A 24,604-nucleotide genomic window follows, 5' to 3' on the forward strand; every position below is an offset into this window, starting at 1 on the left:
GGGTCAGGGCTGGAGTTTGGGTTCCCCCCGTAAGGTTTCAGGGCCGCCCCCCCCCGGTGAGGCGCCCGCCTCCCGCTGCCCTTCCCGGGCCACCTCGCCCGGGAGCAGCGCTCCGCGCCGGGCGATGAATGAAAACAGGTGGGGGCCGGGGGGGCCCGGCCGGGGCAGGCTGCAGGCACGGGGCGACCGCCGGACAACAAAGGCAACAACAGCAACGAGAGGAGGAGGAGTGGTTTTTTTCCTCTCGCTCTTTTTTTTTTTTTTTTTTTTTCCTGGTTGTTGTTCCTTGCAGCACTTACTGAGCGAGCGAATCGTCCACACGCGTGTTTGTTTTAAAAGGTGCTTTTTCAATGCTGCCAAATTGGAGGAGGACGAGGGGCAATGCATGCCTTGTACTTGGTTCTCTTTAAAAATTGTGGGATTGAGTAATGTGGATTGTGATAGCTTTCGGGAAAAGAAAAAAAAGAAAAATGTAGTGGAAAGCACTGTGAGAATTTATTTTTTTAATTTTTTTTTTGGGGGGTAAATACTCTGACTGGTTTATGGAATGTATATAAGCTGCCTAGGCCTTTTGCAGCAAAACAACTTGAATTGCAATTGCATATTCTTGTGTCTTTACTTAGCTTGTTGACTTTGTTCCTCTATTCAGAAAGAGGAATGGGAATGTAAATAACACAACTCAAACTCTTCTTGTTTTTCCAGCCTCATAATTAGTATTTCAGTTTTCTCCCCAGATTCATCTCGGATAGCATTCTTATATGAAGGTGGTGAATTTTCTTTGGCAGTAGGAAAATAATAAATAGATAATAAATTTGCTTTTTATTTCTTAAATTGTTTTTATTCCAAGCTGTAATTCAATCCTCTCTCTGCGATAATGCTTACGGATGAATGGACCTCTTTGTGGTGTAATTTGATTACAGTCCCTTATCTTACAGTTAAACTTCATGCATTGAAATTTCACTCTGATTTGGGGCTCATCCCATTTGGCTCACCACTAACGTTGTTTGCAGTGTAAAGTATATCAGCACCTTGTTTACTGCTGTTCCTGAATACTCAACAGGGCATTAAAGTCTCTTCGGTCTTAAATTTCTGTTTTTAATGTGTTGTTTCATTATAATTGAAAGTGGTTGCTGATTTTTTTGAAGGGGTTGTTGCTCCCCCTCCCATGTTTAAAATGCCACTGTTGACATCAACAGTGAAGTCTTTAAATCTGTCACTCCTAATGTATATACTGGGGTTTGGTGTTTTTTTTTTTTCTGTTTTTTTTTTCTTTTTCTTTTTTTAAGTTCGGGGATGGTCCTGTTGTCTTTTTGTTTCACACTACGTTTCATGTCTTCATCATTAGAGAGCTGTGAAAGGGTTAGGACAGCAAGATAAGCCCCTTGGGGTGTGGTACCTTGTCCTGCATTTGGGTGTAGCCTTTGACAGTTTGGTATTGCCTCTGGTTACTGTGGTGTCAGGCCCTTTCCATGCACAGTGAGTATCAATAATCCTTCCCTAGCTTTCACGGAATCTCGCTGGTCAGGAACAAAAAACTGTTTGTGGGAAGGTTTGTTGGCCTGGGAAACTTCTATATATTTCCTTTTGGTTTGTTTTGTTGTTTTTTGCAGACAGTAGAGATGCAGGGGAGAGAAGGGGAAGCTTGTTTGTGTCATTCTTAAGAAAACTGACAGTATGGAAACATTGCTTTCTCCTGTGTGCTTTTTACATGCCCTGAGGCGAATAAGGTCCCTGCCCCAGAGGCTTTCTGCTCTAATGAACACCACGTACATGAGGAAGGTGAGGGTCTCTGGAAGATGTAACTCCATAAATTTATGAACCCACTGTTTCTTTTTCCTCCTCCTTTAAGAAGTAAATGTGCTCAGGAGACAATAACTTTTTATATGGGTGCAAGACAAATCTCCCCTCCCAACCACCCCATCCGCAAAGGACCACTTGGGGGATGAAAGGGGAAGGTGGCCTACATCCCTGCTGATCTTTTTTGACAAGATAGCAAAGATGCCAGATACTTACACCACCTACATTTTTACCAGTGGGACCTTAAACAGGGTTTTTACCTGTGCTGCAAGGCTGCCAGTAAGAAATAATGCTTTGTGGGACAGATGTGATCCAAAGAAGTGGCAATGATGTCATCAGTATCTTTGTTAGTCAGGCAAGAAACTACAGTTTTTACATAGGCTCTTCTGAGAAGTGATCTGGAGGGAGTATTAGAGTCTCTTTTGTGTTCTCATACACCAGGGAAAAGGGCTGGAACAATTTTGTTAAATCTTATATGTTTTTCTTAATCCTCTTGGGAAGAAAAAGTAACAAATCTCCCTCTTTTTATTTGGCCTTTTGCCACTTTCAGTCTGCCCTTGTTCATGACATGAGTCTTTTAATTTAGCTTCTGTTACAATAACAGTATTTTTTTGAACAAAGAACAGCAGTTTTGGAACTATTTTGATGGCCAGAAGCAAGAAAGCAGTTAACAAGGTGAAGAGGGGAGACCAGTAGCGAATAAAACGGTGGGCTGAACTGAGCTGAAAGAAAAACGATATTAATCCTAACTTTGAGTTAGGCATGAGGTATTTTATGTAAAGTTGCATTAAGACAGGTAGTCCAGAAATAAATAACAGCAAAACTCCTAAGCAGTTACACTGACCAATGTGCTCTTGATGCTCTGCTTGTGTAAGTGCAGACCTATTCATTTCAACTGAGCTCTGCCAGGCACCCTAGCGGAGGATCAGATCCATGTAATTTTTAGTTGCATGCTGAAGATTTGCACGTATCTAATCTTTTTGCTATTGCTGCCATCATCATCCTAGTGTTTTACTGATAGCATTGTGTCCGTGTTTGGCTTGAGAGTTCCTTAGTGCCGAGGATCTTCACCTATTCAGAAGGTGTGCTGTGTTTTTATGTATGTAAATATAACAACTGTGCCTGGTTTTAACATTGCGTCTGTTTTCTTTTGTATGTGCTTCTGTAAATGTTAGTTCTCTGGGGCAGAGAACTGTGCTTATCTGTAAACTCCCACCTTCAGCTCCCTTTGTGCTGCAAAAAGAATAGCTTCCCTCCCACCAAAATTAGGTGCCTCTGCTTCCTTGGTCAGTTAAACCATCTCCTGCTATTGGGTGATGTGCCGCAAGTAACCTGCTTAAGGACTAATGTGCTAATGTGCTTGCTACATTCCTGTCTTGATTTTTTTTTCCTAATTGCAAAATATTTTTAACTGCATCTCCTTTTACTGCATAGGTATTAAATCTGAATGGAGGGGGAGGAAGGACATTCTTGGATAATGCTTGCACTGAGCCATAAGTGCACGCAATAGGGAGAAGGAAGGTGAAGCCTGAACTTGTCTTTTGAGTGTGTATAGAAATATATGGAGAATTTAAGTCCTGGAGAATAAAGTGGGGTCAGGATTCTTCCAAGCACTGTATCTGTATAATGTAATTAGCCTGGTTTCTGGGTAATGCTTTGGTAGACCCTTGAACATCTGGAGTCAATGAGTTAACAAGTAGCCTTTCCTCTCTCTGTTCCGGTACCTAATATAAAGGTTTGGTGGTAAACAGTGAAATAAAGTGATTGAGGGAGAAAGGTATTATTTAAACTCTAATGCTATTAAGCTATAACTGGGATGAAGTTGAGAGGTTAGTTTGTTCACAGGACAGGGTGGTTAAAATAATTTTAGGTCACATGTCTAGCATCACAAATTTAAAAATCTAACAGAGTTTTCTGATACTGTTTAGTTTGAGGTGGTCATTATTTCAGTTTGCTGAAGAGAAGGCACAAGTTTTGCATGTATAAAGGATGAGACCTTATTCACAGTGTTTAAGGCAGTCATTTCAAAAGCATCTTTCAGTCTAGTTTCTTTTCCAAGATGCTGAGGTCTTCTTCTAGAGGTGCAGTTTGTGTATATTGGTGACTTGAGGCAGAATAACAGGCACTTTGCAAGCTTGCAATTTTGGCACTAAATACAGAAGGCTGGCCGTGTGAGTGAGATGCTTCCCGGAGAAGCTGGATAGGGTGGAAGAGCCAGGCTGGGCTGTGCCCCATGTTCAACGCTCTTTGTCATGCAGCTTCTACCATGGGATGCTCAGAGGCAGGAGGTATTCTTAGAGAGGAGAGGTACTTAAAAATATTCATTGTTATAAAAATGTAGCAAGAAGTAAAAAATGATAAACTGTGTAGAATAAGCTGGATTTTCTTTGGTTTTTGAACAAAAACTGAAACAGGTTTGTTGTCTTTGCTGAGTTTGTGGTGGTATTTTTGGTAATCTATCCATTTTGCTTAGTAATAGTTGACACCTCTACTTATGAACAGTGTGTTGTTGCTATTAATATAAGCGTTTCTCATTCCCGATCACTTGTTTACTGTCTAGGTGTCCTGAAATTGGAGATACTGTAATAAAAAGGTCTGTTTTGGATTTCAGAGCATGATAGGGCAGACAAGGGCTTAAAATGTATATGTACATCATTTGAGGACATTCAAGAGTTCAGTAGTCTGTTTCCTTTGGTATGAACTCAGAAAAACAAATGTCGTTTATGCCTTTACATGAAGTACAGATTGGTCTGCAACATTGGGTGATCATCTGGCAAAGGCAAGTTACTCCTGTTGTTAAAACGTCCCCCCTGCTTTGGCTTCTGCCATCCTGTATGTCCCAGGAAGACCACTGAATAAAAGGCTTTTGCAAGTTCTAAGACAGTGTTTATTCATCCGAAACAAGTTGCCAGGTTGCTTGTGTTTTCTTTTGGTGTAGCAAAGACTCCCAATGTCTCAGGGTTGCTTTTCTTCTTTTTTTTTTTTTTTATTTTTTTTTTTCTGGGGGTGTATGTGTGTGTAATATCTGAGGTTTGGGGACTTCTTTTTTAGTCTGACTTGGTGACCATCTGTTACAGAAGGACCAAGCACTGATGTCCAGACACCATAGGAGGCTGGAGTGATGGGAAGCCTCATAGCTAAAGCTGCCTGCCTGCCCTTCCCCAAAGCACTTTGCCTTCTTGTTTGCATCACCGTGTGCACGTGTGGTGCTGAACTTGCTGGTGGATATTCAGGATGAGTAAGAGCTAGTGAGAATCAGATAAATGAGAAGGCGAGAGAATAAAAGTTACTTGTTTGGGCTAACGAAGGATAAGCCTTTTAATTGCGAATGTCATCAATTTGTGTTTAGGGCTGCTGGGTGTTTCAGCTGCTGCTGAGCTGTGAGAACATTCTGCAGTGTTTTAATACGTTAAACCTTGGAAAGAGCAGGTTTCCTTCCTGATGGTCTCTTATTGTTTATCTACAAATGTTGTTATTATTTCCCTTTCTTTTCTGGTTCTGGCACACAGGCTGACCAGTGGGGCACTGCCTTATTTTATGGCTGTCTTTGCCTGGCAGTCCTGTCATGCAGTCCTTAGCTTACCATGTGGTCCCATCAGGCTAAGCCTGATGCCAAGTCAGAAGCTGACAGGAGTGCTTAGAAACTAAATGAGATTCAAAAGGTGGAACAGAAGTCCTAGATCAAACCCACAGTGTAATGCTGGGGAGAACTATGTGCTGGAGAAATGTTGGTTTAAATATTGGACGTTTTAATAGTGCCGTTCATTTTCTTTTAAGATTTTTTTTTTTTTTCTTCCTCTTGTCTGAACTGGGACGTTTGCCTTTTAAATAAATAAATACCTGGCTGTAGTTTGTAGTGGGCTGGTTGTTTTTCTTTATTGCCCATGCTGAAGTGTTTCCATCCATTGGCAGAGCTGTTGCATAAATGGAATGCATCATCTGGGGATAAGGTACATCAGTGATGTAAAGGAAACAACACTGGTGCCCCCTGATATTGAGCTGAGAAATAAAAAAGAGGAAAAATATTTATCTTTTGCCATGTAACTCATTAAAGATCCCTTCAGCTGTATATTTGTTTATTACTTTCAGATGAAAGTCAATATTTAAATGAAAAATGTGGCATTTATTAGTTTCTAGATGGCTCCTCCTGCAAGCTGGGTGCTCTTACGCTTCAGCAGTAGAGCAAATGTATTGTAGGTCTGCTAAAGAAAAGTATGACTATTGTGCATTTGTCATCAAGAAGGAACAGCTGAGTTGTTCATTAACACAATAGTTTGAATCCACAGGCTACTTCTTCCACTGAGTTATAACTTAAATTAGTCTCCATTTGATGGCTGGAACTATTTGACAATGCCTTGTTTGTGCTCTATAAATATGTAAATCTTCCACTTAATTCTTCTATTTTTTTTTTTAATCTGTTGAGTACACTATCTCATTTATCTAATACGCAACTCCTTAATCGTCCTGCATGTTTCAATGTTTTAATATATTTGGACAAGGCTACAATTTCTTTTTTCAGAGGAAACAGTGCAGATTTGTTCTTTTGTTTACTGCTAACTCCAGAGTAAACTCCAGCTCTGATCTGCTGATAGCTGAAGGCTGGTAAAGGAAGAATTATACAACAGGAATGTGAGGAAATAACTCCATTCATTGCAGTTCAGTATCAACAGAGCAAAGCCTGTAAGTTGCAGTTATAATTTCGAAGTAAAAGGAACTCTCCTCCCCCTGAGCTCAGCTTGGGTTTGTGTAGCTAACTATAAGGTACGTTTGTTAAGAGAGAAAACAACAGACCAAAATGTTTTATTATGGCTCAAAAGAAATGAAGATTGATGAAGCCTATTTCGTGACTATGCAATCCCTTGTTAAGTTTCAGACGTACTGCACAAAGTTTTACTGTGCTGACCATGGAAACAGATAATCTGATCTCATTTTTGTGGTCCGATGTATAATAAACATTTTGTACTGGTTGATAAAGTTTTATTTTCACATCCAAAAAAAAGCAGTGAATGCCTAAACTTCCTCACCAACCAGAACTGACTTCCTTACTTTGGTCTGTTAAATGTGCTTTACTAGAGATTAAAATAAAAAGCCTACTTCTGAACTGCAACCTGCTTTAGAAGGCTCACAGCAGTGATGCTGAGATATCAGAGTTGCTATTTAGCACAAAGTTAGCACATGGAAGAGAGAAGTGGTGAGTTTGCTCGGTGGCAGCAAACCATTTATTAATCTTTTGGGGACTTCTGAGGTACGCTTTTGTGGGGATGTCTCAGTAGGCAAAGTGATTTTTTTTTTTTCAGACCATTGCGGTCCAATTAAGTTTCATTAACGTGATGGAATAGATGTTTTTAAGATACTTGTGCTACTTATAGGCCAGTAATTGTGGGGAGATTTAGGCTGTTACTGGTAGTAGGCTGTCCTTGACGCACATTTTTTCAATACAAATTGTTTATAAAGTAGGAACCCAACCCTCTTGTTAAGTGTGAATGTGTCTTGGATCAAGATGTAACTGTAAAGGAAAAGTTCATTTTCTTTGCCTGCAAAGTTTTTGTGTCCTTGTTACAGAGGATAATAGAGATGTCATAAGGTGTTGCAAGCTACACCACTGAAGTTTAGAGTAAAATGCAATCTTTAAGTCTTATGTAAAGTATTCAAATAGGCAAATTAAAAAAAAAAGTGATACTGGGGGAATTGCTAAAGCTGGGAGGGGAAAATTTACAAGTTTTGACATGGATAGAACAGTTAAAATGTAGGTGTGACTCTCCCTGTCTTTTTCTGTTCAGGCTTTTTAGAAATGTTATGTGTCAAAGAATCCAGGTAATGATATGCACTGGTTTTAGTGATACCTGAATATTTGTCCTAGTTCTGTGGTTAAAAGATCAGTACTCAATCCTTTATTATGCCGCAGATGTATCCTGTTTTACAGGGTGAGTTGGTTGAAGTTGACAAGTCAGAGACCTTGATTGAAATGGCCCATGTTAATCTTGTTTAACATTTGTAGCTTTTATTTCTTTTCCTGAAGAAAGATTGACTCTTCTCTTGATAACCTCTAAGGCACTCACTTGCAAATAAACGTAGTCTTGGCAAAAAGAAAAAAAGGTTGTTCTTAATAATGAGAAGGTTATACTCTGTATGCGTCTAAGCAACTGTATACATTTACATAGATTTACTTAGTCTTTATTTTTATGCTTTTTTTGAAAATGATGGATGACTTATTATATGATTAATCTTTCAGTTGTGATCTTTTTCAAGCTGCTTTTGGGTGGAAATTGGAGTTTGATTGTAACATGGAAAACAAACGGTTTTATTTGCTGTTTTTAAACTAATAAGCAGTGTTAAATGTGCTGAGTATTCAGGAAAAAATATCTCAGCCTATTTTGTGTTTATAACTGAGGAGTGTAATGTAACCTGTACTAAACAAATGAAACTGATGGTGGCTTGAGCCTATGCTTGTCAAGGCATTGGCGCTAGTAGATCTCAGCCTCCCACACCTACTTCTTGTTTGCAGACTGGAAGAAAAAAAAACAAGTTTACTTGCTTTTTCAGTTCCTAATTTGTTTCTCAACCTGGAACTAAACTGAGTAGTTTGAAATGAGGAAAATATTCTCCCTTCTTGCAGAAGATACTGTTGCTGTCAAAATCTGGCTTATTGCATAAATGGACTGGTTCCAGTTGCTTTCTCACTGATTTCTCCTCAATTGACTTGTTTAACTTGCTTTGGAGTTTCAGCAGCAAACATGCTGCTTTTGATAATTGTTGTTTAAATTCTCTTATTTATACCTAAGATGCCATCAGTCCAAAATGATTTCAGATGTCTTTAAATCAGATTAGCTAATGTTAAAATAAAATTTTGCTTTTAAGTGTTTTCACATTCAAACTGCTTGGTTACAAAAGGGAAATGTTAGAATTAACCTGTCTCTCGCCACTGTGGGGATAAACGTAGGACAGTTTATGATATACTGAGATTATATGTTTTGAGTTGCATGTTATTACCCATTTGGTGTTTTCGTAAGCCAAGCAGAGTTTTAATGTGCGTGGCTTGTTTGCATCTGCTGAGCTAGCAAGGTGTGAAATCATACGCTTGTGGCTCATTCTCTCCTGAGCTTACCACAGGTTTTAGACTAGTTAGTGAATGGTTTTCTGTGGTGAGTGGTGGGACAGTGTGTTTTGCAGTATTTCCTTTGTGGACTAAGGGGACACAAATTAAGATAGATTATTGTTTTTGTTAAGAAATCTTTTTCAGGCAAAACTCAGCAGTGTAGACAGTCTATAGCAATTTCTATGCAAATGAAATTAATACATTATTCTGGAAAATGAAATGGATTTGAGTTACCTGCATTGCAGACAAGGTAATGGTAGTTACAAATGTACAAAACGACTCGATTCCTAAAGAATCGATATAATGCGTAATTTTTGACACAGAATTTTTTTATTTAAATGGTTGCTTTCTTTTCAGTATTTCTGGCATACAGGTGTATTTTGGTGACTGCCAGCAGCCACTTTGCTAGACCAGTATAATTTTGGCGAAGCACAGAAGAGATTAGCAAGAATTCAGCTTGACCAAAGCAGGCTTTATGGTTTTCTGGAGGGGAATGATGGAGAGGGAGAGGAAAAGAAACAGAAGATGACAAAGCACAGGGTTGGCCTGTGGGTGACCCTGCTCTGGCAGGGGGGTTGGACTAGATGATCTCCAGAGGTCCCTTCCAATTCTGACCATTCTGTGATTCTGTGGCCTGATGAATGAGCGTGGATGTCTCATAACTACATGGGAACCTCACACAGGTCTTTGACAGATGATGCCATTGCGGAGCCTTAACTTTTTTGTCTTGTTTTCAGTTTGAGCCTGGTACCATGCTGTTGTCACAAAATTAGAAAATGGCAAGTCTGCACAGAATGGTTGAGGTGGAGAAGGATCTCTGAAGATCACCTAACCCATCCCCCCAGCTCAAGGCAGAGTCACCTAGAGCAGGTTGCTCAGGTTTTTGTCCAGTTGGATCTTGTACCTAAAGCTGTGCATGGAGCTTTGCTCTCTTCTGTGTTAACATGTTGTTGACTTTGTTGACATTGTAACGCTGTGCTCCATTTGGCGTTACCTTCTGCATAGCATTATAATGTGTGCTTTAATGTCTTATTTAAACAGGACAAAGTGGTTTTTGAACTTAAGAGTGAGTTTGTACAACCTCTGTTTTGGAGAGGACTGTTGATATGGACGAGAAGCTGTCTACTGCAGTAATTTATTGGTCCTTTATGCTTCTTTGTGAGTATTTCATGTGAAATTTACTTATTGTGAATATTTCATGTGACGTTTGCAGCTTCTTGGCTGTAAACTGTGAAAAACTAGCTGAAGTTAGAGCAGCCTCAGGGCTGCTCTAACTTAAACTAGAAGCCAAAAAATTCTGTAGCTGGGTAAGAGCAAAGTTTGCCTTGGGAAAGGGCTTGTACTCACTTCTGTACCAGTGCAGACAGCCCAATCACAATTTGTAACGGTGTTAGATGGATGTACAAGACTAATGAAGATACTTCTACCCAAGCCCTCTACACAGGAGTTTTATTTATGTCCTTGATGTAAGTAAGGGAAAGTATTAGAATGATATGAAGTCCAAGTGTTACTTGGTTTGACTTTAATGTACAGTATTGTGTGGTAGATGCCCCGCAGTAAAAGTTGTGCTTTGGTGTTTGTACAGTTTCTGAAATCCTACTGTAATAGCGGTCATGCGATGAAACCACACTATAAGAAAGAGTTTTCTCTGTAGTCTTCATATTGGTATCAAGTTACTCCAAGGCCCTGCATTTCTGAGTGGTTCTCATAATTCCTGTACATACAGTCATTTTGTTGGCTTTATGCCTTGTCACATTACCCATCACAGTGCTGTGATCTGGGGGCTGCTGAGGTTTGACCCCAGGACAAGCGTTCTGTGTTTGTGTGTAGGGAAGGGCTTGTGTCTGAGGAAGGCTTAAAGTCTCTAAGGGAAGGGTTGGTGCCGAATCACTGAGCTATCCCCTGGTAGCTCTTACGCTGTGACAGGCCAGAAATACTTTTCATTTGCACAGGAGTGTGAAATCAGCCTGGAATGACTAATGTAAAAGGACTTTGTGTGTCCTGTACCCTTTTGAATGGCTTTGTTCATTCAGATGGTGAGTGAATTGTAATCTTAGGCAATGATTTAAATATGAAATAGTCCAAAACCAATATGGTTATCTATTAGCTTTTAATGGTCTTGAAGCAGTGTGTTTTGAATGGATATCTCATTGTAAAGGTGATAATGACCTAATTATTCATGGAAAAAAAAAAACAGGAAAAAAGTCAGAAATGATAAATAATATGTGCGTGTACATGTAAAATGCTTCGTGTAAGATTTGTGTCCTTTTGAGATGTACATGAACATATGCTTTAAATTCATTTTCTTCTATGTTTATAGTATATCACTGAGGCTTTACACTGATACATCCTTGGCTGTTAATCCATGTTTGATAGCCTTCCACGGCATGTTATTGCTGTTTATCTCCTTTTGAGTTTCCACTGACTGGAACATAACCATGCATTTTTCTTATGGATTTGTAGATGGCCGCAGTGCTTAGAACAGATAATGCCTCTATCGTTAGGTGCAGTCTCCGTTGGCTGGGTAACAGAGGGTGTCGTTGGAGGATCACAGCAAAGCGGTTGATGAAATTCCAAGCCCCAAGTCAACAGTTCCCATCTCTAGTGTTGTGGAAGTTGCTGTTAACTTGCTGAGTGTGAATCAAGTTCGGGGGGGGGGAATAAAAAACAGACCAAAACCCACCTTTGAAGTCAAATAATTTTGGTTATGTTTATGGCACAGGCTCACAGACAGTTGCAGTAGTGCAGCTACAGGATGGTTAATTTCAGAGTTGGAGTAGAAATGGTTGACTTCTTAACCTTTCTTTACTGCCCAGGAGAATGGTCAGATAATTAGACTTTGTTGTAGGGATAGAAATAGTTTATTTGTAAAGGTATGAGGTGTGTGTGAATAGCAATGGTGTTAACCTTTTTTCAAAACTATAGGGCAGGCTTATCCTCCATGTATTACTAGTATCACATTTTGAATATTACATTTGCTCATTTTATGGTTTTAATTCCAGCAGTAACATTTTTTTCCCTTTTACTTTGGTTTGAAAAAACTCAGTGACGGGAATAGAACAGTTCCTGGATTCAAAATAGAGTGGTACTTTTTCCTTGGCTTGTTTAAACATATTACTGATTATATATTCCTTGCAGGATCAGCACAGAGAAAAGGACAATGAAAGAATTTCATGGTGCTCCTTAAATGAGTCTTATATAAAACAAAGTTTAAAATGAATTAGGACCTACCTTTTAAGCACTTGTCAGATGTTCTCAGTGTCAGGTTTTCTTCCCACTTAATGTTCACTTTATATCAAATCTAATGTGAGGTACATGATAATATTTTCAGAATCACCTAAGTCCCATTTAAAAAAAAAAAAAAAAATGACTTAAGCACTTGTCACCCCAAGGCCCGTTGGAAGCCAATGGGGCTTACACTCTGAAATGGCTGGTGCTGTTGGAGGGGAAGACATGTAGGGGTGTTTAAAATTTTGTCTCCTGGACAGACCGGCTGATGCAGCTGATGACATTGAGGACAAGACCATGGTAAAAATGCACCAAAGGGTGTGTGGGGGGGCTTAGTGTGACTGTTGACGCAGGCAAGAGTGAAGATATATTTCTGAGAATTAGTTTAGGGAATCAAAATCTCTCTGTTCTTCTCTCTGCACATAACCCCGTGGGTTAGGGACTTGCTTTACTCCGTTTTTCCAGCAGTGCAGCCCCAGGCCCCGGCACTGCCCCATGGTGCAGCCGTAATCCCTGCAGTCACTGGCCCTGTGTGCTCCGGGGATGCATACTGGCTGCACCTCTGAGAGGTGGGGAGATGCTCCTGGCTTTCTTTGCAGAGGAAGAAACTGAGGCACATAGGAGAGCGAGTGGCTTATCCATGTCGCAAAGCAGGTCTGCAGTAGGACCTGACTTTGTTTCAGGCCCTGCATCGTCTCCACCACTACAACTGCCTCTTTTCAGTAGGACAGATGAAGGCCATGTTTTCAGTCTGTGTTTGTATTAGCCACTTGAAATCCTTGTCATCCAGCTGCTGCCTTCTTTTTCTTTTGCCTTTTCTGTTCGCAGTTTTTGTAGGTTCATTAGTGGAGGTGTGCTCTGTTGTCTTTGCTTCTACCTTGAGAGAGAAATGTGAGTTGAAAGATGTCCGTTTGAGCTCCCAGTAATAACAGCAGGCTTACTGAGAGTCATAAAGAAAGCAACCAGGAATTTACTTGTATATATTTGTAGCTTTTTAATACACATAAAGGCACATATCTTTGTATGTGTATAATATATATCTAGGCATATATGTGTCATTCCAAAGTCAGAGCACTCTTGAAATGGAAATTGCCTCAGCTCAAAATGAGAGGTAGCTCGTGCTGACAAACAAAGCCACATGTTTTTAGGGGCTGTAATAGCTATGCTTTAGGACAGAGAATATCTCTCTTCCCGGTATCCTTCAGATGACAGCTGCCACAATGAAGGCTGAATATGAAGCATACATTTTCACGCGGCTGTATTCTGGGCACTGGGAAGACTCTAGAGCTCAGAACAATAGCAGAATACGGAGCTGCCAGCAGGGAGTCTGAGTGGACAAGTATAATCATGCACCGCTCAGCTTTCAAGGAAATTACAGTTAGTGCACTGACTTGCTCATAATAGTGATGCATTGTTTAGCGTAATAACTTATCAGCTCTCCAGGAACCAGCTAGTGATCACTGTCATCAAACACTGCTAATCATTCTGTTCTCAAATTGTCCCAAGATAAACTAAGGACCTGTCACATCACCTATTAAACTGGCAGACTGAGTGCACTATAATTTATTTTTTTTTAAGCTAGTAGGAACAATATTGCCTACCTTTTTTGTTCTCCTGTGTTGTCATTATCTTTATCATACATAATTGTGCATGTAGGGTTTTTTTAAATGTCAGGTTGAAAGGACATTGTCAAATTGTGCTGGGATATTTTATTTTTTTATATATATTTGCAGATTTTTTTTGTTAAATTGTTGTTCTTTGTGATAACTAGTAGAGAACTGATTCTGAAACCTGCTTTTTAAGGAACGTTTGTTTTTCGTAAAGCATTCGGGGCAGAGGGGCAATTTTTTTGTGGTGCCTGTCTATAGTACCTAGGCTCCTGTCAATCACTAGTAAATGTAGCCTGACAATGGCCCTCTGTAGTAGCGAAGAGTGATTATCCCTCTTATACAAATGTGGAATTTAGGCACAGGAAGATCGAGTGATTTACCTACAGGCATGCAGGGAGCTGTGGAAGAACAAGAAGGAGAAGCAAGCTGGTTTGAGTCCTGATCCTGGTAGGCCGTATATCCTTGCTGGATGCATGCTGGCTTCTTGTCAAAGGGTTATTTGTGATCTCTGAGCTGCTAGCACTGAAGGAGCCTTGGAGCATTTCTTCTGAAGGAAAAGTGACTACTGATACACAAGTAGATTTTACTAGATAATGTATCTGAATCTGTTCTTTAAGAGGTAGTGTTTTAAACACTTCTGACTCTTACTGCTCCACTGCTTAATTTTTCCTTACTAGCCGGAGAACCTGGGGACCAGGCATTGGGATTTTATTTTGCACTTTGTAAGTGCCTAATTTTGTGACTGTGGATGGAAAGCTAAAACTTCTACCTTAAGACCAATCCGGAGCTGTAACCGGTAAAATGCAGAACTTGGCATGGACTAAGTGACCAAAGTGTTTACTCTGTCTTTAGATGAATTTTTTTATAGTCCATGCTGGTCTGTGCTGCTACGCACATGAGAGCCCTTTCTTCATGCCCTGAGAGCAACAATGGTCAGATGCCACATAAAAACCATTCCTGTGGAGTACTGCAAAACAGCTTTGTTTGCTAACGTTTAGATGAAATATCCTAGAATAATGCAAAGCAGCAAAGCTGCGGGGACACCTTTCCGTGGTCAGTAGCACACAGATATGCAAGTCACAGTGGGGGAGATCTCCAACCTGTTCCATACTTCGGGCTGAAATGATGCATCTATTAAAAGGGGAGGGGGAAGCAGATGGATGTACCCAACTGAAACAAGTCTCCTTGCTGTTCTGAATAGTACAGGCAGCTGCAGGATAGTATCTACTGATCTCAGAAATTGTGCAAACAATGGGGTGGGCTATTTTTATTAGACCAGAATGAGAACACCAGGATTTAAATGAAAACCTGAGCATTTCCGTGTTTGGTTTTTTTTTTTTCAGTTTTTTGAAGTGTTTGCTTTGGTTCCACCTCTCCTGTGTGTGTTGAGAAAGACAATTGTATCTCTTGATCGGCGATGACTAAAATTAAAATAGGAAGGAGTCTTCTGCTGCAAGATTTATTGCCTGGCACATCTACGTTGTCTGACGAAGTGTCATCTTTTGTTATGTTTTGGGAAGATGCTGCCTGACTGCGATATCTCTGAACTGCATGAGAAAACATTTGGCCACACCTATTCTTGTCAATTATGGCAGTATTCTTCTAGCTCAAATTATATAGGCCTTTGTGTATAGTATTGAAAAATGTAGGTCCAGCCTCTGCTAATAAACAGAAAAGATCAGGTTGTTGCAAAATCATGATCTCTGCAGAGACTTCGCTTTGCATATGCTTCAAATACATCACCTATTTCTGGCAGCAAGAAGTGAGAAAAATGCTGAGTAAGTACGTCTTGTCCCCAAGATCAAGTTTCATAATAAGGAAATAACTGAACCTTACAGGTGTGGCTTTGTCTTTTCCATGGGAGTGTTTCCTATTTTTCTAGGAGTTTGCTGTCTGTCTTTGAAAACAATTGTTCAGGTAGTTTCCTGCTGCAAATCAGCCCTGGTTTACTGGCTCCAGTTGCTGTTGGGGCAACAAATGGCATTTCGCCCAAACTCCAGCATTGTACCAATTCACTATTTTGCATTGTATTAAGTTGAAGAGCATTGCCAAGTAAAAAAAAAATAGAACTGAATGAATTGAATTGGAAAGCATAAAACCTGATAGGAAATAAGGCCCATGTGTACTTTAATCAGCATAACCACTGCGTAATGATTTACCTTACTGTTTGTATTGAAATACAGCTGACTTGGTAGTTATGCTTGACCACAGCTTTTTCTTGCAAGAAGTGTTTCTTTCTTTACCATGTCAACAGATACAAGAGTGGAAACGTCAATATTCAAGACAATGATTTTGTTACAAATGTGCTTGGGATGCTCTGATAACCCAGTTCTATATCTGGCAAAGTCAACAAGTTTCTCTTCATTGATGTCAGCGAGTTAGAGCCCAGCCTGAAAAAAAATCACGTGAGAGGGAATGGTTCTGCAAAATCCTGTTCATGCAGATTGGATATAAGTACGCTTGAGGCTTCTGGGAAAATAACCCTCTTTGCTGTGTGTAGCATGCATCAGCATCCTTGGATTAATTCATGTTATATTAAAGCCAGCTCTTGATTATCTCTGGGTGAATTGTGTAAATGGTGAAGTTCCTGTATTAAGGGGACAAAACATCCCGTCTGGATCTAGATGAGCAGACTGCAAGCAGCATGGCATTTTGTTGTTGATTTCCCAGCTGGGGGAAGCTCAGCTGGTGACAGGACTGCTGACGATTCTTTCCCCAATATCCCATTCCAGACTAATTTGTATGATTTCTGCTACTTAAAGTTTTATTTTGCCAAGGCTCTCCCATCCCTTTGTTCTCTTGGTTAACTGGTGTTTACAGTGCTCCCACCTTGTTGCTCAGCAGCTCCACCATGGTTTGAAGCCATTGTGTGTTGTGGTGAGTATGAAGACGCTGATACTCTGTGATGGTTGCCTAAGCCTTGCTCTTTTATCTCTTCCCCTTTTATTGCTGCCTTTGTGGCTGTGAGATTCTGTTCAATGCTAGTTTGTTGAAAAAGAAAATCCATGGTGGCTCTGTGCCATCGTTTCAAAGAACGGCTATTCAACAGGCTCTTGATGGAGGGGTTTAAGGAGAAACTATTTTGCTCCTTGGGCATGGAAATGCTGGTTAAAAGTATAATTGGCACAGGACTACCTTTGCCTGGGAGTCTGGCCAGATACAAATTTTTTATTTCCATTTAAGACCTGGGTCTCCCTCAGTAGTCTTTTTCATAGGTGTTTTGTTTACAGCTGTCAGTGCTGCTCAGGAGCAAGATGTGATGCTTCGCACTGAGAATAGCCCATCTCAGAACATCTCTCGAACTGCTAGGCAATGGTGGGCTGCCATGCTGGCAGAGAGAGGATGCAGGGAACAAAGAGTGTTAGACTTAATCAAGGGTCTAGGAAAACTTGCATGTAAATTTTGGTTTTTGAAATTGAGGGGGACATCGTCTCTACACATCTATTATGTAAGCTTAGGTGAAGAGATTCATCCATTGGGTACAGGTCACAGTAGTGCTGACTTCTTTACACCACCTTTGTTTACAGCAGGAAAGACTGAAGTTTGCTAGTGCTCAAATAATTGCAGTAAAAACATCCAGTCATTTCTATCTTTGCCAAGTCATTGTCTCTAATTTTGGAGCCTCATTTTGTCCTTTTTCCAGGTACCTTGTATGGTTGTATTACAGCTGGCAGTGATACAGGCTCATTTCAATTAGGGCAATTCTTCGAGGAAGAAGTTAAAAGGAGCATGGCTCAGCTTTGAATGTTTTTTGGTAGACAATGAACAAGCTAAGCTAAGCCTGTGTAACAGGAGAAATCTTTATTTGATTGAAAGCAGTGGCCGTATTGACATTAATGTAATTGGAAGGGACAGACTTTATCCCTATCTGTTGATAGATTAAAGCGTTACTTTCTTTTTCCAGCACACTTATGTTCAGTTCTTTATGGTTCTTTAAGTAGGAGATGCTGCCCACTGCTCACACAGCTCTAGAATGAAGCCTTATGCGCCAACTAAGACTCCACAGCAGTCGTAGCTTTGCTTATTGCAGCCTCAGATGAAACTGAAGCTTATTTTATAGAAATCCAGTAAATTATGTTCCAGCTTGTCTTTGGACAGGTCAGCAGTGACTGGCGTGGACACCTTGGTATGCTGTTGGATTTCTGTTGTAGAGAAAGCTTGTCTGCAATTTAATCTAAAAGATTTCCCCCGTCCCTCGTTTATTTATCTGAGTACAAAATTATTACTTTGACATTGTGTGAGCCGATTCCCATGAAGATAACTCCCTTCCCTGCAGAGTGACCTGGCACTGTAGCTTTCCAGGAAATCTATCAAAACTGCTTCACCTTCTCCTACGTACCATCACTACCTGTACCATTGCTATTAAACTAGTAGTAGATTTCAGTACAGGCTTTCACACTGAAGATTTGAAGCAACAATCTCTGTAAAGCCATTTTTAGTGTTTTTACCCATGCATTTGTATGGCCACATGGAGCCTCCTCCTGAAATGTTTGGATCTGTGGAGCAGCCTTCCCATTCTGCAGATGACAGGCTGGGAGCATGTTTCCTTCTTGATGCTGTGTAGAAAATCAATGTCATACAGTTACATGTCACCAAACTAGTGAATGTCATGGCTGCATCCAGAATTGGGAAGTATCATTGTGGGGGACTGGCTTTGGTGGAATTATCTCACGTTCTGGTTAACTGATTCATTGCTGGCTTTCTCAAAACCCCATAATGTTCCCTGGTCGTTTTCTTCCACAATTAACTTGTTTTTCTTGGTCTGGATTGTTGGTCCTTAAATAATGACGTCGTTCATGAAAACAGTTTCTTCTGCTTGGAAAAGATGCATAGACTATTATTCTCTGTGGGCACGTATGAGGATTTGTTCTCTTGGATTGTGCTTGTGTCTTAATAAGAGTCCAGAGTGCTTGGGGGTTCAGGGATTGTGTTTATTCATTTTCAGAGAAAGATTTGGTCCCCTCGCTGATAGTTGTCTTCAGCTTGCTGCCTTTTGAAATCGTCTGCAAGTTCTGCACTGACAATCCGTCAATCTGTCGTACAAGACAAGGAATGAGTGACATTACTTGTTTCAACATATCATAACTGTTATGTTTGCTCCCTCAAGTCCTGTAAAGTCTTGTTATGTCAGGGTGTGTGGGAGAGGTTTGTATATATTTTTGTTGTTGGGGGATCTCCTTTTGAGATCTCCTTTAATCTTTTACATCTCAAATACCTTAGAGGTATTTGGTTCTTCCCAAAATGTGCTGTTTCAAAGAAATGCCCCTTGTGCTCAGCTGGCTAAAGCCTTTGCTGCTGAAGCAATGGGATTTGTCTGATGCAGCTAAACAAGCTTCTTGGGGCAGCGACTGTAAGTGCGAGAGAGGCCTGAATGCAGGCTGGAAGTTGTTGCAATACAGATGGTAGAATAGTGGGCAGGATGAATGCCATACAGAAGACTTGGATGTTACAGGCTTCATACAGGAATTACTGAATCAGGTTTTTTCAGCCTATGTTTTGTACAAGGTTAAACTGTAAAATTACAAAGCCTTTCATCTTCTCTCTCTCTCACACATACACAAAACCATCTTTTCCCTTTATGATTTTCATTCTTTTTTCTCTTTAGTCTGCAGAAAGTGGAATTCCTGCAGAATTCCTGGCATAAACATGGAGACTGATAACACTGGCATGTAATACTGAAGTAGGAACCGAAGCTACAGCTGTTTCATAGTTTCCAGCACGGGGCTCTTGCAATGTAGCTGATGGAAGATTCCCTGAGTGCTGCCTCACAAGGGCAATGTGTCCTTTTGCTACATCAAAGTCCAATTGTGTGCCTGAGTGACCAGTATGGGAGAAAGCAGTGGTTACAGAGGCTGAGCAGGCAGCACTTGTGTAGCGAGTACAGAACTGTGAACCAGGATTCCCAGCTTCTATTCTTAGCTTGGTAACCAATTCATTGCAAAGCCTTCTGCAAATCATTCAGACCTAATCCTGCACATATAGCAGCCCCCACTAAAGTCCTTTTAGTTTTTCATTGGGGACACAGGATCAGCTTCCTAACTGCTGTTTTCCTGTCAATAGGACTGGGGGAATGAAAATCAACATCTTCATGCAGAAAGTGTGATAATTTGTTAATGTTTGTGGAGCAGTAACATGGGCATAACTGTGTGACATGTGTGACATGGCGTCCCTAAAGGGGGATTGATTGGTTGCTGTTATCAGCTGGATCTTTGGAGCATGGGATTTTTGGCGCTTCTCATCAGAATACAATTTTACATCATTGTAGAGGATAACGCTGGAAATGCCTCTGCAGTGGGCTTGCCACATGTCCAGATGGCAAGGTCAATGTAGCGTGGACCTTGCTCAATTGCTTTGTATGCCAGGGTAAGTGCTGCTGTTTCTTTCTCTCTTTATGCTACTGGCTCAACTACAAATTGAGGAGTTCTGTGGCTGTCAATAAATTCAGAGAGTTGGAAATTAATACCTGCAGTGAATTCGGCTTTTAATGGCCTTAAATTAATTTCCCACCCTTCTGCAAAGGTGAATGGGAATGCTTGGTTTTGTATGGTACTTTTGCTTTAAGATAATCTGAGCTGCAATCTTAAAATGAAACTGAGTTAATAACATTCTGGGCTAGGAGTTAATTTCTAGAGTATCTTGTAAAGTAAAAGGGCATGACAAAAAGGATACTATAATGTACAAAACCCTTCCCTTTACATTTGGCTGTGCTGTACTTTGTAGCATGTGCAGTTCTGGTATCTGCCGAGTGCAGCATCTTATGCTGCTGGTTTGTGTGAGGCTTTATTTTCCTGGTGCAGGGACAGAGGTGGATTAATTTTACAGGCCTGTTGGCAAAAATCTTTTAGCAGGCTTTTCAGTGGGGGATCAGCTTGAAAAAAACAGCTTGATTTTTGTGTCGGTGCAGTTTTTTATAAGTGTTAGAGAAAGTATGGTCTGTTTGTAAACTTAGTTCTGAAAACACAGAGCCTGGTAGTGGATATTTTTTTTTTTTTCTTTTAGGAGATGTTTGTTAATGCAGTGGCACTTCATGCTCTCACCTGCAAGGGTGAAATCTATCCCAGTGCTTACATATATTTGACTAGCAGGGCTTTAAAGTGGGCAGGCCTTGCTGAATAAATTATTTAGGTAAAGTAGGAGGCAGAGGAGCAGAATTATTACTTCCCGTGCTCCTCAGGCTGGGACAGCATCCTCCCTTCCTCTCTCCCCAGTGAATGAAAATACTGTCCTGATTTGTACAGCAAGCTCGCTCTGGGAGCCTGGGGGGAATAACGGTGCAAAGAGCACTGGTAGCCCATAGTCAGAAGCTTGAAGATGACTTTTAGTTTGTTGGGAGCTACGTGCCTGTACCTTTAAATACACATATAAGTCTATTGGTGTCTCTCCAGCTTCACAGTTTATCTAATTGTCTCTGACTGCATATAAGACAATGGACTGGAGCTGCCACCAGTGCTGGTGACTCTTGGTCCTCATGGTGCATCCCTAGGTGGAGCTCCTACCAGTGCCCATCTCCAACCCCAGCACTGGGGAAGCAGTCCATATCCACAGAGGGCCTCTGAGATTGATGCACTAGGGCTGGGTCGACGCCTCCCCCCCCAATAATGATAATGTGTGTCATACTGCTCTTGGCAGTCACCTTGTGGTTGTGCTTTGGAGCCCTTGTGTGTACGGCAGGCTCCTGTTCTTTAATGAGGTTCCCCTCATTTTGTTCTAATGCTTATCTGAACATATTTTCTCATCCTCAAAGTATAGGAGTCTCTTGCTTTCCTGTCTGCTCTCTCTCCCTCTATCAATTGCTAGATCCCTCCTGCCTTGAAGGGGAAGGCTTGCAGAAGGAGCCCATTTGCTGCTGTTCTGCCTGAGGGCACCAGTAGCCCCTGCGGGTAAAGCATGGGATGTTTTGGGGTAAGTTGACTGGTTTGCTTGTCTCAAGAGGACTCGGAAGTAGATGTGAGCTTCCAGCTTTCTTCCCCCCTCCTTTGTAGAGAGGGTGGCAACTCTGAGTGCTTCTCACCCTAGAAGAGCAGGAGGACTCGTCCCCAACAAATGGGCATCAGAAAAAGAGCCAGGAAAAAAACCTTTGCTCTGCTTCTCCAAGTACTGCACTAGACAAGCACCTTAAGATGCACTTAAATGTAGCTCAGTGTTGACTAAATTGTGCACTTGATGCTTTTAGCATTTTTACTAGAGCCTGCCCAAAAACTAACGGAGGCTCTTGGGCTCCTTTGTACACTGATAATTTTTTTCCATGATTTTTACTGTGTTTTCAGCCATAAAGCAATTTTTTTTTTTTCATTTTGTGTTCATTTCCTTCTGCTGATAGTAAAGCATCATATGATTTAGGGCTTTGTTTTCAGGCTTGATATGAAGGCTAATTACTTCCTTCTTGCATCCTCTCAGTAAGAAAACATGGGACTTAATCTTTCACAAAAGAGAAAAGCGAAGAAAAAAATTTAAGTGCATGGAAGTCTTTGGTAAGTCCCTGGATTTGAATTTATTTTTCATAGTGTAATGACAACAAAACATTAGGAGCTAAGCTCCAAACTCTATAGCTCTATCTGTGTGGACACAGTTTTCTGTTTGGTTGTTTGTTCTTAATGGGTCTAATTATGCAGTTACAATTCAGCCTGCAGCTGAGTACTTTTAGTAATTAGAGGTACACTGTGGGTATTTATTGTTTATATAAAAGTCAGTATGTATTTGTCCTGTTTCAGCCCTGTGACTTGCTTTGAGTATCCATAGTCTTCTAGGTAATTAAACTGTAGGTTTTTTCTCCCTGTCTCTTTCTTCACATTCTCCCTTGCCTTAATTTAATAAGAGAGGGGAAAACTAGATCAGGAAACTTGAGAGCGTTAGTAAATTGTTTCAGTGGGGAAGTATGTGACAGTGTTATACAGAGATGCCAATGTAAGGGCAACCTGCTGTCTGGGCCGTTTGGGCAAAAAAGGTTATTGCTTCCTCATCAAGTGTGACTTTAATACAACCAAGGGAACATCAACTCTTGGGATTGCTCATGTAATGCAAGACTGACAAAGCTGACAGGAATTGTATTTCACTTCTGATCAAAGTGGTTGTTGTTAAACTTCTAGATAAAATTTCTGTTAATGGACTAGCCAGCAATGACTGAAGGCACGCATTAGAAAATTCAGTACTCCACAATGCAGTGTAAATACCAGACTGGGTATTTCTTTCCGAAAGTGATGGCCTTAATAGGAAGGCGTGCTTTTATAAAAACTTGGTTTATATTAGATGGGTTGTTTTTCCTCCAGGGTCAGCATGCATGGTTCCCAGTGTCCCTGGTTCATCAGGCTGCCTTAAGGCATACCTAACTTCAAGTGCATGAATCACTCCATTTAAAATTTATTAGCTAGGTATGTGATTAAGTAACTTGATAAATTGGGAATGCAATTTGTAAGTAGGTATTGGGGGACTGCTCACCAGCTCTTGTCTGGATGTAAACCCTTCTGTGGTGGTGTAATTGCAAGATTTGTTTGCTTCCAAGATTTACTAATGAACTTTTTCAAAGTTTGGCAGAAGAAAAGTCAAGTAAATCTTTTGAAGACAAGCTTGTGCGATTCCAAGGTGATAAAACCAGAAAACTTATTTTAAAAGCAACTAAGTTCTGTAGAGTATCCTTAAGAGTAAGTTTTTGTCCATGGCTGGCTGAACCATTTTAAGCATTTGATATAGAGAGATTGCAAGTCCTTAAATGCTTTACAGAGATATTAACTTTCTATAAGTGCTTATGATATTCCTCAAGACTTTTTCAACAAGATACATAAAGGATATATTAAAAAATAATAAAATCAGTAATACTGTCTGCCCGCAAGCTTTGTAGCAAGGGAGTTTTTACAACCTGCTCATGCCTGTGGCTAATTTCATTGTTGGATTCTGGAGTTTAAAAAAATGCAAGATAGATGGTTTTAAACATTTTTCACTCGGATCAACTATAAATACATTGTCAAAACAATGGACTTAATTTTAAAATCTTGATTTTTTTTTTTTTTTAAATAAAAATAGAGCTATTCTTATTTACATTCCAGTCTGAATCTCTCTAGTTACACATGCATCATGTTTACCTTTCTTTTTCTGTTCAGGTGCCTAAAATACATATCCTTGAGCTTCATATGATTTATTTTTATAAGCTGGAGTTTTTAGAAAAGCTCATATTATGGGATCTGTGACAGTAAAACAGATTGTCAATGCTGAATTTTATTCCAAGTGGAATCCCAAATGGTGTCATATATGCTTGACAGTTGAAAGTTGCAAAGGTAAAGAACAGATACAGAAATTAGTTTTTTTTTTTAAAGCTTAGTGAGTGCCTAACTATCTTCAGCTGAAGAATAGGCTCAGGTCTGACTTAAAGTGATTGAGCCTGTATAGGGCTTCTCAGAGGGCTCTCAGCCAAAGTTTTGGGTTTGAGTTGTACTTCTGAAGAGCAATTCCATACCTGTGTATGGAATTGTGTATGCCCCAGTAAAGGGCAGATTTGTTCAACATTGCCTTAGCACTATTCCAACAGGTGATACTGACTTCACAAGTGTAGCTGTATAGTGTCAATTGTGCTGGAGGCAACATTTAAATGTAGACTTATGCTTAGGGATCTGGATGGGAAACTGTTCTGGTTTAACATTTAGCCATCTTTTGCCATCAGGTGAACATTGAGGTTGTAAAAGCCGGTTTGTTCTTTTAAGTAGAAGGGTGGAATAAGTAGAAAAAAACAGCACAGGACAACGTGGACAAGTGCTGATGGCATCTGTGCAAACAGGCGGAGACTTTCCAGAGGCCCAATGGAAAGAATGTGATGTAGTGGGCTTGTTGGAGTTGCTTCTCCAGGTTGTTACGGTAAAGGATTTTTTTTTATTATTGCTGTGTG

General features: G+C 40.4%; 1 protein-coding gene across 1 annotated transcript in view; it reads left to right on the forward strand.

The window, feature by feature from the left end:
* Positions 1 to 24,604, forward strand: part of CASTOR2 (cytosolic arginine sensor for mTORC1 subunit 2) — a 123,907-nt gene that overhangs the window by 991 nt on the left and 98,312 nt on the right. The gene's annotated exons all lie outside the window — the stretch shown is intronic.

This window comes from Vanellus vanellus (assembly GCF_965231255.1).
Source record: "Vanellus vanellus genome assembly, chromosome: 19".
Taxonomy (NCBI): Eukaryota; Metazoa; Chordata; class Aves; order Charadriiformes; family Charadriidae; genus Vanellus; species Vanellus vanellus.